A 14,324-nucleotide genomic window follows, 5' to 3' on the forward strand; every position below is an offset into this window, starting at 1 on the left:
ATAGGACGCATATTCTTTCTCTCCTCAGCTGTACACAATGGATCAATACTTGAAATTGTTTTAGCAATGCATATATCTTAATATGGATGTCATTTATCATTTAATTTTACATATAACTCTGAAGCATGTAATATGTTCCATGCCTTCCAGTAGTGACAAAAAACCAACCAACAACCCGAACAATAATTTCTGAAATTCCAAAGTTTACAGTTGAGTATTATTTACAACAACTCTTATCTGTAGTCCCATTGGCTTTACCTTTATTTTTATGTTATATTATGGGAATTTTTATTCCTATTGAGTAACCTTTTTAGTTTTTAAAGGAGAAGCTAAAATCTTGCGGCCAATGTAGGTGTACATTTTTAGGAGAGAAGAGAGGTGCCATGTGCTCTCTGTTGGAACAAAGAAGAAAAAACATCTGTTAACAGGATAAAAATGCAAAGTAGGAAGACTGAGCAATACAAAAGAAAAACACTGGCTTTGCAAGGCTCTACTCACCAATGGCTAGTCTTTGCTTTTTGACAAGTAGATAATCATTAAAGTTAAGGTACATGTCAAACAGATTTTATGCGTAGGCTGTTTAATAATATTTGCAAGCTTGTTACATATATATCCTAGTCATCAGCTGACATTATAAACAATGTTGGTTTGGCTTTTATGACTATTTTTATGTCACATTTCATGGGAGCTTCACAGTGTAAATGTACTGATCTTGTTATAGGTGTACCATCTACTAAGAATTATGCTATTAATGGCACAGAACACACAGGTGTTCATAGAAAAGCCTCTTTCAGTGCAGTAGAATCACAGAATGGTTTGGGTTGGAAGGGACCTTAAAGATCATATAGTTGTCCCTCTTCCACAGGCAACAACACCTTCAACTAGACCAGGTTCTTCAAAGCCCCATCCAGCCTGGCCTTGAACACTGCCTGGGGTTGCGGGAGCCACAGCTTCTCTGGGCAACCTGCGCCAGTGTCTCACCACCCTCACAGGGAAGAACTTCTTCCTGATATCTAATCTAAACCTACCCTGTTTCAGTTTAAAGCCATTCACCCTTGTGCTATCACAACATGCCCTTGTATAAAGCCCCTTTCCAGCTTTCTTGTAGCACCCTTTAGGTACTGGAAGGCTGTTGTAAGGTCCCCCCGGAGCCTTCTCTTCTCCAGGCTGCACAAGCCCAACTATCAGCCAGCCAGTAGTTGGTGACAACACTGTGAATGACCTGTTCAGGTAAAAAAAGTGTTTTGAGGCCTTTAATGTTATTGCTTCAGGACATGTAAAATGTAAAGCAACCCCTGAGAGCTGCTGAGTGTCCTCAGCATGTACTGTACTGCCTGGAAGGTGAGATGGTAAGCAGTTCCCTGAAGGGTGATCAGAACCTCAAAAGCAAGAACAGGCAATCAATTCCCCAAAGTCACTGTCATTTTCTTCTCTCAGCCACCCACTCCTGAACTATAAACAGTCAAATGAGTGTTTTCAATTACTCTTGACTACGGAATGAATACTAAAGGCCTTGCAGCCAGAATGTGCATTAATGCAGACTGTCACGTACAGTAGCATGGCATCCTCTCTGTACAAACACGGAAATGTTTTGCTGAGAAATTATGCAAAATGCTGAAGTATGTCCAGGTGAAGGGGAAGGAAGGAGTGCATACAGGGACAGGAAGAAAGAAGGGGGCTATAGAAATATGTGAAGAACCAGTCTATTTAAACTAATTTACGGGCCGAGCTATTAACTGATTTCAATATATCTGATTAATTGCAGACTTCCAGGAGCTTCAAAATGTTTCCTGCCCATTTAATTTCTTTGTAGTCCATTCCATAGTTTCTCCCACAAAGATACTAGGGCAATATGCAGTAGTAGCAGCAGTACTTGGGGTTTCTCGTTACAGTTGCAGCCGGAGAATACAATTTCTTCTGGTCACTAGATGGCAGAATGTGTGTTGACAGAAGCACAATTTTGCATTGACTGGAGAAGCCATGACTTTCCGTTTCTTTTTCACTATAAAAATTATCTCTCACATATATATATAAAATTCATTATACTCAAAGGATTGAGGGTGTTTTCTGGGTTTTGTTTTTTTCTTTTTGTTTGGTTTTCTTTAGGTCTTCTTTTGTAGGGATGGAGATCAAAAAAAAAGAAAAACAAAAACAACCGAAACAAACAAACAAACAAACAAACAAAATAACCAACATACCAAAACCAAAAACCCCAAACAAACAAAAAACCCCCAAATCACCCCAAAACAAACTGAAAAAATGCAAACCAAAAAAAAAAAAAAACAAACCTAAAAAACAAAATCAAACCTAAACCGAACAAAACATGAACTTCAGTTGTTTTCCCTTCACAGTAAACCCTGTGACAAAAAAAAAGATTAAAATCCCAGGAGCATTCCCTTGCCTGCCTGCAGCCCTGCTTCGCTGTAGCAGGGCACTCAGGTCCCACAAGGAAGCACTTGTCCTCCAATGCTTTGTTGGCAGGACACAGAGCTTCAGGGCATCAGTGAATATTAGCACTCTGCAACACATATTTAAGCTATGGCTTTCTATGGGAACCCCTTAAAATGGTATTTCCTCACCAGGGAGGCAAGTTGCCAAAATGGTAACATAGCTATTAGCTGAATTAGATTTCCATGGGAACCTCTCAGCAAATGTGGAAAACATTCTTAAAACAGTCTTTGCCTACTTCCTACGTAGATCCTGGTCCCATAAAAAGTCCTCTTTTGGCTCTACAAAGAGCTTTGACCATTTTCAAACTGAAGGGAATATTTTCTTTCACTACAGTGAATTAAGGTCTGAGCTGAGCTGTATTCATGAACACAGTGAGAAAGATATCCTATTACTCATGAAAACATGGAGAGGATTTTAATAGTAGTGGAAATATGAAAGGCAATAGTATTTGTACTTACAAAGTAATTTTTTTTATTAAAATACACTCTTGCTTTTTATCAAGAAAAAGATAGCTTAACATTTCTAGAAAATTAGATACAAGATTTCCTTTCTCTTGCAAACAGACATATCCTAATACATATACATATGCATTCTTTCATCTTTCAAAAAACTGGGGAAAACAATTATGTATTTAAACCATCAACATATTGTACATAGGTAATTAGTTTGTGTTTGTCTCTAGGGAGACCCATTTGCTTCTAGAAAATAATGTCGGATTAATACTACTGCTGCTAGTTTTAGTGACATAAGAAGTGAAATATTACTGAATTAAACTATAAATGATCACACAAATCCTGATGAGTTACACTTTCTTGTGGCAATAAAATCTGCTGTTCCTCTGTGTGTCTCTGCAGCGATTCCCTTGGCCAGCCATTATATTTGGTGGGATGTGAATCTGTTTATTTATGGTTACAGATTTGGTCAGTGAAGAATATCATAAAGATGCAAAATTTATTCATTTTGTCTGTGCACAGAATGTTGAAACTGTGCAAGCTCTATTACTTGCCTCCCTGAGTCTACTTGCTCATCATCTTACACCTACGCAGAAGAAAGTGAGCATGTGAATCTAGTGAAGTGGCCCATACCTGTTCAAAAAGAATGTAAAATATCACCACAGGAGGTAGTGTGTTTTCATATGTTCTTTGCAGAATTATAACTAAGCAAAGAGGAAAAGGAGGGGTGACTGAAAGCCCAAACTGCAGCTTTACCTATTTATATCTCTGCTAAATCTGACACATTTTGTCATTATCTTGGCCAGTATGCAGAAGATACTCTGTACTTCTTTTTATTTTTCCCATTTAAATACTTCCCTAGCAATCCATACCAAAATATTTCTATTCAAATAAAAATAATAAAACCAATAAAGAAAACCTATGTTATCGAGTTCAACACTAAAATCCTCTAAATTCAGCAGTATATTATTCTCCCATTAAAGAATGAAAACACATGGGATTACTTTTATTTATTTTTGGTTCTTTGTTTTGTTTTGTTTTTTTTTTCTTAAATGAAAGACATTTAATGCATTCTCTTGTACTGTTCTCATCATTTTAATGTTTCTGTTCTAATAACTTATTCATGTGTAGCCCTTAAATCATAGTATGATAATAACACACTGGTACCTTCATTGCTTTTTTTACATTTCATACTGTTTTACTTCTGCATTAGATATTTTTCTTTTGTCATATATTTAATTAATTGAATTATTGATATGGCTAGCCAGTGCAGTAATTATTTCAGAGTAGTAGCATTTTATATAAACAATCTCTTTTTACTGAACACCAGCAAGCTACCTAAATATTACACACAGGCTAGTATGTGCCTCTTTATTGCTCTATACATTTACAACTGAAGAGAAGATGACTGAGCATAAACTATAATTTTCTAAGCTATTGCTGAATTCAATAACTTCATTATCTTTATTTTCTGTTCGAGAAACACTATAAAGTAAGTAAAATTAACTCTGGAAAGCAGGATTCACAAGGACATCAAGACTATTTCCTTGCCCTGCAACTATTTAACGCATTCCTGCAGATGGTTTCTTTTCTAAATGATAGCAGTGTTCATTAAAATTAGAAATTAATTATCTATGAATTTATGACACGGAAATTTACATCTGTGAAAGATTTTGAAGCTGCATGAAGAGAAGGAACAAGAAAAAATATTTTAAATTACAGGTACTGTAAACTGTCCTCACCAAGCACAGTTAAACTTGTGAAGGGTTTTTTTTCAGTATGATAAAGCTTCCAGGTAAAGCTAAATGATATTGCATGCTTTAAAGAGCATTTTCTTGTCCTTTTTTAAGACTCTTGAATTGTTTCTATGAAAGAATAATAAAAAATGGAGGAAGTGTCACTGGATGTAAGTTTTGCACATTACATTTTTATCATTTGTGGCATCACAAAGCTGGCTGTTTGTATACAGATGAGGGAAGGAGGGAAGGATGGCCTTGGCTGCTGCAAGCTGGCCTGGTTCCACCCAGACAGGCCAAATTGTGTCAGCTGAGGCTGTGGACTAGAAGGTCTATTTGAAAACTACAGAGCTACTCTGAGCTAAGAGGTTTATATAACCTGTTTGCAAGGATATGTAGCCTTTGCTAACCGTCACTGGCACATTAATGATCATACACATGCAATTTCAAACATACTATTCCACGCAGTTCAGCCTGGGATATGTATGTATGACACAGCCCCTGATAAGCACAGCGTTGCAATGACTTCCAGAATGGACCCGGAACTCTTAAAAAGTCTCTTACAGTGACAAAGGGTCTCTCTCTGGACTCTTATGGTGACACCTATCATTTTAACAACTATGACTCATAAGTATTTCTTCTCTAGTCAACAAAATTAAATGGGAAAACATGAAATAAATGAAAGAAAACTCAGCGATTCAAAATTAGAAACTAAGACCAAATTTTCACAATAACTAAATCCATCCTTCAGAAATACATGTATAGGATTTTAATAGGAAAGCACATAAGGGATTTACCCAAAATCTATCAATGAAAATCACTTAGACCTAGATCCTTCAGGATTTTTTGAAAATCCATTAGATGCTTTCACTGGATTCAGTAAAAGCACACCTTTCTAGGTCTCTGAGATTCTCACTTCAGGGTCAGAATAAGCAATGTATTTAATGGTTTTAAGGACCCAAATAGCACACTGAGTGTTTTCATTCACTCTTACTTCATAATGCACACTTATAAAACATATCTGAGCTCATCTGCTAACACATCCTTCCTATCTCTGTGGCCCATGGTGTCAGACATGACCACATGGTTGGTTAAGTTGGCAGGTGTTGTCCATGCAATGTGTCTATAAAGGCAAATGAACTGCTCAACTGCAGAGCTGAGCTAAACAACGCATAATTTGTCAAGCACCTCTCAGGGAAGTTCACCCTGAAGCCTTCATTAAAGAACAGCAAGGGCAAGATTCCTCCACTATTTAATACCATATCAAATACCTTATGACAATATATAAAAAGTTATGGCATAAAAGTTGACCTAAGAACAGGCATTTTTGATGGGTATAATCTATCTGATCATAATGTACTAATATTAATGCAGTAAGAACAGCACGTTACTGGGCTGAGAAAATTAATCCATTAGAACTGGTGAGCTTCTAATGATTATGAAGCTCTACAGGTCTACAAAATACACAGAGCAGTCTGAGAGCTATCGGTATTTTTTTTTCAATATATATTTTTTAAAAAACTTTAAAAAAAGTTGTTCTGTAGCTGGGACAGAGATTTTTACTTGGTCATGGCAAAGTGCCTCCTTCTCCATTTCTCTGATTAAGTTATAAAGTAATACCAAACACAGTCTAGTCAACATGACATTGACACTGATTATTAGAGAGAACAATGGGGTTGACACTACTGAAGTGGTATCATTCTCAGAGGCAGAAGGACATACCTGTTTTTCATCAATAAGCATCAAAGAAACTGATTTTAATCTTTATTGTTTCTACATTCCAACATGATGTTAGGCACTTGAATCACTTTTAAAATTCTCATGTATCGCCTGCAAATATTACTGCAGCAATCTATACCTTTTGAACTCCAGAATGATTAATGGAATTATATATGGAGAATAGTGGCTGCTTCCTCTACAGATGTCAATAATAAGGACCATTAAAAACATCTATTCCCTGATGGCTGCACAAGATACATCTCATGTAACTCATTTCAGCTTGTCAACTTAATACACGACGTGGTTATCTAAAATCTGTCTGTTCATCACGGTCCATCATTTGAAGAAATGATGCCAATAGTCAACATACACCAATGGAGATCTCAAGCAGTGATATTTTTCAGTGCAGGTGCTTAGTTCTGGACCTACAACTATAGAGTTCAGGATACTTGCTAAGCTGGGAATTCTGACTAATTTATGTAAATGCAATTTCAGAATGACCTATTGTTTGACATAGATAAACTCTTACCTTTCATGGAGAAGTCTGCAGTTAGTGCTGTTCTTAGTACAAACATAATTCCTCTTAACAACTGGAGACCTACAACTGGGATAAGTATTGTGGCTCTCTAAGAAAGGCTTAAGACTGGAATTCATTATGCTGCTCCTAACTATGAATCTTTTTTTGAATTCTCTGCAGAGCTGCTTGCACATCTGCCCACAGATATCCTATATATCTCTCCTATTGCCTCTACACTGCTGTTGACAAAGGGATGGAAAAGAACAGGTTTGCTGGGAGCTCAGTAAAACAGCTAAAAAAAATCTATACAGAGATACTTTCAAACAAAGAATCATATTTGCTTCAACTTATAGTTTTGCTTTGTGTGCTGGCTCTCTGACAATATTCTAATGATTTAGTTACCTGAAAGAAGTGTTCTCAAATTCAGCCTACTGTAAGCATGTATAATGGAATAGTTATGGTAAGGAAATCCTGAATCAATGAATTAAATAATTCTCACCAGAAACTTAATAGTATATATTTTGATTATCCAGCCAGGAATCAGAACTATAAAAGTAGTATGTCTGCTTACAGCTAGCTGATATGTATTGTGAGTTTTAAATAAAAGCAGTTAGTATTGAGGAATAGAGTGTTTGTGGGTGGAAATAATGATTTTTTTTTTTTTTTACTTTTATAACAGCTGAAGCACTGGGGAAAAATAGGCAGCTTTTGGGCACACAAGCTTTCAACTCTGAAGCAGAAACATCAAACTGCAAAGCAATGTGTTTTATTACTGCCATGTACAAACCTTGTCTTGCTCATGTACTTTGAATCCTATGGCCCCAGCACTACTACCACAATTTAAAAAATATAGGCATATTTCACATTCAGTTAAGGGGTTAACAGTTAACTCCAAAAATGGAATTATAAAATCAGAAAATTCAGAAAATATCACACTATATTGACCACAAAAGTTATACAGCCTGCATTATTTGCTTCAATCTAGTAATTAAGAGTATGTTAAGTAGCCTGAAAACCTAACGTTGAAGACTGCAAGGTACCACTTCTCAGAAGACAACAGAGAAAGAATCCTAGGTGTAGACTTAACACAGAAACTACTCATTCTGTATTGATCTTGTGGAATCATAGAATCGTGGAATCATAGAATCATAAAACAGTTAGGGTTGGAAAGGACCTGAAGATCATCTAGTTCCAACCCCCCTGCCATGGGCAGGGACACCTCACACTAAACTATGTCACCCAAGGCCTCATCCAACCTGGTGTTGAGCACTGCCAGGGATGGAGCATTCACAACCTCCCTGGGCAACCTATTCCAGTGTCTCACCACCCTAATAGGAAAGAATTTCCTCCTTAAATCCAATCTAAACTTCCCCTGTTTAAGTTTTAACCCGTTACCCCTTGTTTTATCACTACAGTCCCTAATGAAGAGTCCCTCCCCAGCATCCCTATAGGCCTCCTTCAGATACTGGAAGGCTGCTACGAGGTCTCCACGCAGCCTTCTCTTCTCCAGGCTGAACAGCCCCAACTTTCTCAGCCTATCTTCATACGGGAGGTGCTCCAGTCCCCTGATCATCCTCGTGGCCCTCCTCTGGACTTGTTCCAACAGTTCCATGTCCTTTTTATGTTGAGGACACCAGAACTACACACAATACTCCAGGTGAGGTCACATGAGAGCAGAGTAAAGGGGCAGGATCACCGCCTTCGACCTGCGGGTCATGCTCCTTTTGATGCAGCCCAGGATACAGTTGGATTTCTGGGCCGCAAGTGCACACTGAAGCCTGCTCATGTTCATTTTCTCATTGACCAACACCCCCAAGTCCTTCTCCGCAGGGCTGCTCTGAATCTCTTCTCTGCCCAACCTGTAGCTGTGCCTGGGATTGTTCTGGCCCAGGTGTAGGACCTTGCACTTGTCATGATTAAACTTCATAAGGCTGGCATCAGCCCACCTCACAAGCATGTCAAGGTCCCTCTGGATGGCATTCCTTCCCTCCAGCTTATCAACTGAACCACACAGCTTGGTGTCATTGGCAAACTTGCTGAGGGCGCACTCAATCCCACTGTGCATGTCAGCGATGAAGATGTTGAAAAAGACCGGTCCCAACACTGATCCCTGAGGGACACCACTCGTTACTGGTCTCCAGCTGGACATTTAGCCATTGACCACAACTCTTTGTGTGCAGCCATCCAGCCAGTTCTTTATCCACCAAGTGGTCCATCCATCAAATTGATGTCTCTCCAATTTAGAGATAAGGATGTCGTGCGGGACAGTGTCACTTTGCACAAATCCATGCAGATTACATCAACTGCTCTACCCCTGCTCATCAGTTCCATAGCCCCATCACAGAAGGCCACCAAATTGGTTAGGCAGGATTTCCCCTTAGTAAAGCCATGCTGGCTGTCACCAATCACCCTGTTGTTTTTCATGTGCCTTAGCATGCCTAATCTGCTCCAAGATTTTGCCAGGCACAGAGGTGAGACTGACTGGTTTGTAATTCCCAGGGCCATCCATTTTCCCCTTCTTGAAAATGGGGGTTATATTTCCCTTTTTCTAGTCGTCAGGAACTTCACCTGACTGCCATGATTTCTCAAATATGATGGCCAGTGGCTTAGCAACTTCATTCGCCAGCTCCTTCAGGACCTGCGGATGGATCTCATCAGGACCCATGGACTTGTGCACGTTCAGATTTTTAATTCTAACTGGGCCTTAGCTTTCCTAACCTGGTCCCTAGCTTCCCAGACAACATCCCTGTACTCTTCCCAGGCTGCCTCTCCTTGCTTCCACTTTTTATAAGCCTCTTTTTTCATTTGAATTTTCCTCAGGAGCTCCTTACACATCCAAAGAGGTCTCCTGGTCCTCCTGCTGCACTTCCTTCTAGCTGGGATGCAACACTCCTGAGCTTGTAGCAGGTGATCCTTGAATATCAACCCAGAGTCTTGGGCCCCTCTGCCCTCTAGGGCTTATATCCCATGGAACCTCACTAAGCAGGTTCCTGAAGAGACCAAAGTCTGCTCTTTTGAAGTCCAGGGCAGTGAGCTTGCTGCACGCTCTTCTCACTGTCCTGAGGATCTCAAATTCGACCATCTCATGATCACTGCATCCAAGGCTGCCCTGGAGAGTCACATTTCCAACAAGCCCTTCCCTGTTGGTGAGCATGAGGTCAAGCATGGCACCTCTCCTTGTCGGCTCCTCTATTACTTGCAGGAGGAAGTTGTCTTCCACACAATTGAGGAACCTCCTGGATTGCTTGTGCCAGGCCATACCGTCCTTCCAACAGATGTCAGGGTGGTTGAAGTCACCCATGAGAACAAGGGCCTCCGAGCGTGAGGCTTTTCCTATCTGTCTATAGAGTGCTTCATCTGCAGGTTCCTCTTGACCAGGTGATCTGTAACAGATCCCCACAGTAATGTCTCCCATAGCTGTTTTCCCTTTAACCCTGACCCATAAATTCTCTGTTAACTGCTCCCTGTCCCCGGACAGAGTTCCATACTCTCCAGCCTATCCCTAACATTAATAGCAACTCCCCCACCCCATCTGCCAGGCCTGTCTTTTCTAATGAGCCTGCAACCCTCCATTCCAACACTCCAGTCATAGGAGTCATCCCACCATGTTTCTGTGATGCCTTTTATATCATACCCTTGTAGATGTGCACGCATCTCTAATTACTCTTGTTTGTTCCCCATGCTACGGGCGTTTGTATAGAGGCATCTGAGTCGAGCCCCAAATGAAGCTTGGCTGGAGCAGCTAGAATATATCTACATTGCTCCGAGCATTTATTATATGTGCTGGGAACTGACTGGGTGTGTTGGGATGGAATGATGCCCCCCTCCCCCAACACATGTAGTTTAAAGCATCCTTGACCAGTCTGGCAAGCCTCCTACCAAAACCGCTCAGACCAGCTCCATCAGCACCCAGTAGACCTGGCCTACAAACTTGGGTCCCGTGTTCAAGACACCCAAGCCCCTGACTATGACACCACCCTTTTAACCATTTATTAACCTGGCCAATCCTCCTAGCTTTTTTTAGGTCCTTCCCTGTATCCTGGAGAATTGATGAAAAGACTACCTGAGCTCCAGAGCCCCTAACCACCTCTCCCAGGGCTCTGTAGTCCTTCTTTATGTTCCCCAGGCTACTACTATCTATATCCCTAGCACCCACATGTAATTTTAGATTTTTCAAGTATATATTTAAATTTAATTTTTTTTAAATAAAAAAAAGATAATCTTTTTTTTTTATTAAAGAAAAAAGAAAAAAGGGTTACTTAAACTTGTTATTCATTTATATCTCAAAATAATTACAGTACTTCTAAAACCTATGATTTTAGAAACAACTTTCAGCGAGTAAGAATAAAGTTCTGTTTTCTAAAAGTCATTATTTGCTTGACATATAAGTAGTGAACGCCACCAAAATCTATTCAAAGAATCCTAGGTTTCAAAGGTAACATTTCATTAGTTTTAATGAAGGGTTTGAAAGTCCTTCAGCAATAGGTCTTCAAAGCCTGACTGAACCAAAGTGTGCTGTGCCAGGACTGACTCTGGGGCCCTGAGGTAGTTATATCGACAGTCAGAGCAGTTTATTTCCCAGGATAACTGCAGAACCCAATGATGCAAGACATGGTTATAAAAATGACCACATGCTAACATATGTAAAAAATCTCAAAAGGATAGTCTGGGTGCAGAAGATCTACCTCTGGGAAAAGGGCTTGGTGCCACATGGCAGCACATGTATAGAGTTTATGCCATAGAGCAGATGTTCCCATTTCTTATTTCCATGTAATTTATATTTGTAAAAAATCATTACAAGTTCCCAAAAGACATAAAGAAGCATTTTTCAATGTACCACATTCTGTCAAAAAATAAGTCATTAATGCTAATATATATACAACCCCCTATACTGGTAGTTACAGTTAGCACCTACTCATTTTGTGGTTTTAATACTTTTTTTAATATCATCACCTACAAGCAGTGATACTTTTACCTCCACCAGCGTAAATCAAAAGTCACGAAATAATGGAATAATGTGTATAACTGCTACGTGCGCAGAACTAGCTCCAGACGGATTAATTCCTGCGGTGCAAACAGCACACAGGACTGACAGACCTAGAATAAGTAATGACTTTCTAGCTCCTTTCTCTATGTTCTGTTAGACCATGTGTATTCTTAAGCATATCTACACAATTAAATCCTTTAGACTATAGGAACAATTACAGCTAGTTAAAGTGTGATTTCACTAAATCCTTATTCGTGATGAGGTCAGCTTGGATTTGCCTCTAAGTGGCATTCTTTTAAAGGTTAATAACAATGAATTATTCCTAATATAAAAAATGGGATAGTACAATAATCCAGGAGAAAAAGGTCCAGTTGGGAAAATATCTTTTGCTGTTATTGTTGCCCTCTGTCCATCACTGTTATTGGTGTGAAATGTTATGGTTGTATGCATAGGGTACATACTAACCTGAACTTAGGAATGTCAGCACTACAGTTTTCTCACATTCCTGTGGCAGGACCTGGGTAGTTTGCTAAAAAAAGCAAGAATTTATAAAAAATAGTAACACACTTGTGGAGAGAAAAAATATTGCATGAGATCACCGGACTGCTGGTGCTCTTCTGGACAAACAACTGTAGTGATCAATAAGTACAAATATTCTGAAAAAGAGGTGCTATTCAAAGTATACAAATTAGAGATGAATTGTTAAATAAGGTAATTCTTGCTAGCCCTAGAGATAGCTCTTTCTTTGCATGAGGAAAGACAAAATCCTTAGCTGGTATTTACACTTGAAACAAATTTTGAGTCCCACACCAAATTCACAAAATGGTTGTAGATCCAGAATAGGACTAATAGTTGGAGAGGTGCAATATTTCTTTGGCCATTTAGCTCCCTAACTCTGGGAGTCAAAACACAGCTTATGGAGTCTAAATAAAAAGACTTAAAAATTGAGGATCTGGGGAGTTTCTGACCAAGCTGTAAAGAACCTGCATAAACAACACTACTTCCAGGAAGAAATATTTGGGAGGGAATTTCTTCCTTTCATGGCCTCTGCAAGGATTAGATCCTCTCATACGTCTTTGAAAACTCACAAAGTTACTTTAGGACACAGAATTTGGAGTAGCAGAAAGGAGACTGCTGCAGGCTCTAGGGCATCAGGAAAAGCAGGAGTCCTATGATTCTTAACTGAATAATGTCTAAAGAAGAATGGCAGCCCAGCAGAAAAATTGAGAAAAAAAAAAAAAGAAAAGAGAAAAAAAAGATAACAAAAGCACATCTCTGCAGAAGGAAAGAAATCACATATGCATTCCTGCTCGATCAGAGTCAGTCTGGATCTGCTCACTGGAGGAGGACTCTATAGGGTTGAGGAAGGCAGAGGAAAATTTAAACATCAGGGCTTCTGTTTCCATTAGTTGTTTCTGAACTTAATTCAGAGCATCCTCAGGGTATATAATCTGAGGTACTGTTTTTCAGCTGCTCTGTTTTTAACCAAAGTTAGTATATTTTATATACATACATACAATTTTATTTATATCACTATTTACTATTGCCTCTAAGCTACATAACTGTTATTAAAAGAAAAATGTCATGAACAGTTGCAAGTGATTATATTGGTTCACTGTAACAATAGGTAGCAAATGAACAGGTAAATATTAAACCTAATTCAGGACTGACTGTACTGATTACAGTGGGGAGTAGCTGATATTTTTTTATATCAAGAACTTCACAAAATAGCTGTTTCAAAGCTAGATACACTGATTAATCTGAATTACAAGTTTCAGTCAAAAAAGAAGAAAGAAGAAAGCAAGAAGAATAGCATTTTGTAAACTTGAAATAGCTTACTTTATTTGAATTATAGCTATAGTTTGAATTTGAATTCTAATTAGAAAAATAACATTGAAAAATAAAAAAAAGCACTTTCTGAGTTACACATTTGATTCAGCCCTAAATATTTTTTGTCTGTCTCATGAAGCAAAGAATCAGTTATTCTAGAAACTTTATCAGTGAATTAATTTTGAAAATGGAAATTAATTAAAAAATTGCATCTACTCAAGTGCACTAATTTTATATTAAAACTTCCTTCCTTTACATTAAAAATTACTTCTTACATTAGGCTTCCTCATTAAAAAAAAATAACAGCAACTTTACTTTGTGAAAAAAGAAATTAAAGAATAATAGTTACATAAAATGTAATCCAAGAAACATAATTATATTGAGCACATATGAGGATAAAATGTTAAAGGCAGTAACAAAACAATAAGAGACTCCAAACCCTGTTCACCCCTTTCTCATAAGGCTGTTAAGAAATTAACATTTCTAAATTTATACCAAATATGAAATACTAGTTAAGAGTCTTTGCAGCCCCTGTATCTCTTTGTATTTCCTATTCCACATACTTACACACTGATGGAAAAATTGTTGATATTTCCGGCATGTGCTGAGGATGAATAAATTGAGCCACCAGG

At 38.5% G+C, this 14,324-nt stretch overlaps 1 protein-coding gene across 8 annotated transcripts in view; it reads right to left on the minus strand.

The window, feature by feature from the left end:
• ADGRB3 (adhesion G protein-coupled receptor B3) overlaps nucleotides 1-14,324 on the minus strand; it is a 469,027-nt gene that overhangs the window by 284,505 nt on the left and 170,198 nt on the right. Inside the window, exon 1 of one of the 8 annotated variants that reach the window (XM_061460543.1) lies at nucleotides 259-277. The exons of the other annotated variants lie outside the window; for them this stretch is intronic. The gene's annotated coding sequence lies outside the window, so the exon portion shown is untranslated. Of the gene's footprint in view, nucleotides 1-258; nucleotides 278-14,324 lie in introns of those variants that run through there. 8 annotated transcript variants of the gene reach the window in all.

This window comes from Pezoporus flaviventris, unplaced genomic scaffold (genome assembly GCF_033815535.1).
Source record: "Pezoporus flaviventris isolate CSIRO_AGI_PZ_B2104156 unplaced genomic scaffold, CSIRO_AGI_Pfla_v1 ptg000031l, whole genome shotgun sequence".
Classification (NCBI taxonomy): Eukaryota; Metazoa; Chordata; class Aves; order Psittaciformes; family Psittacidae; genus Pezoporus; species Pezoporus flaviventris.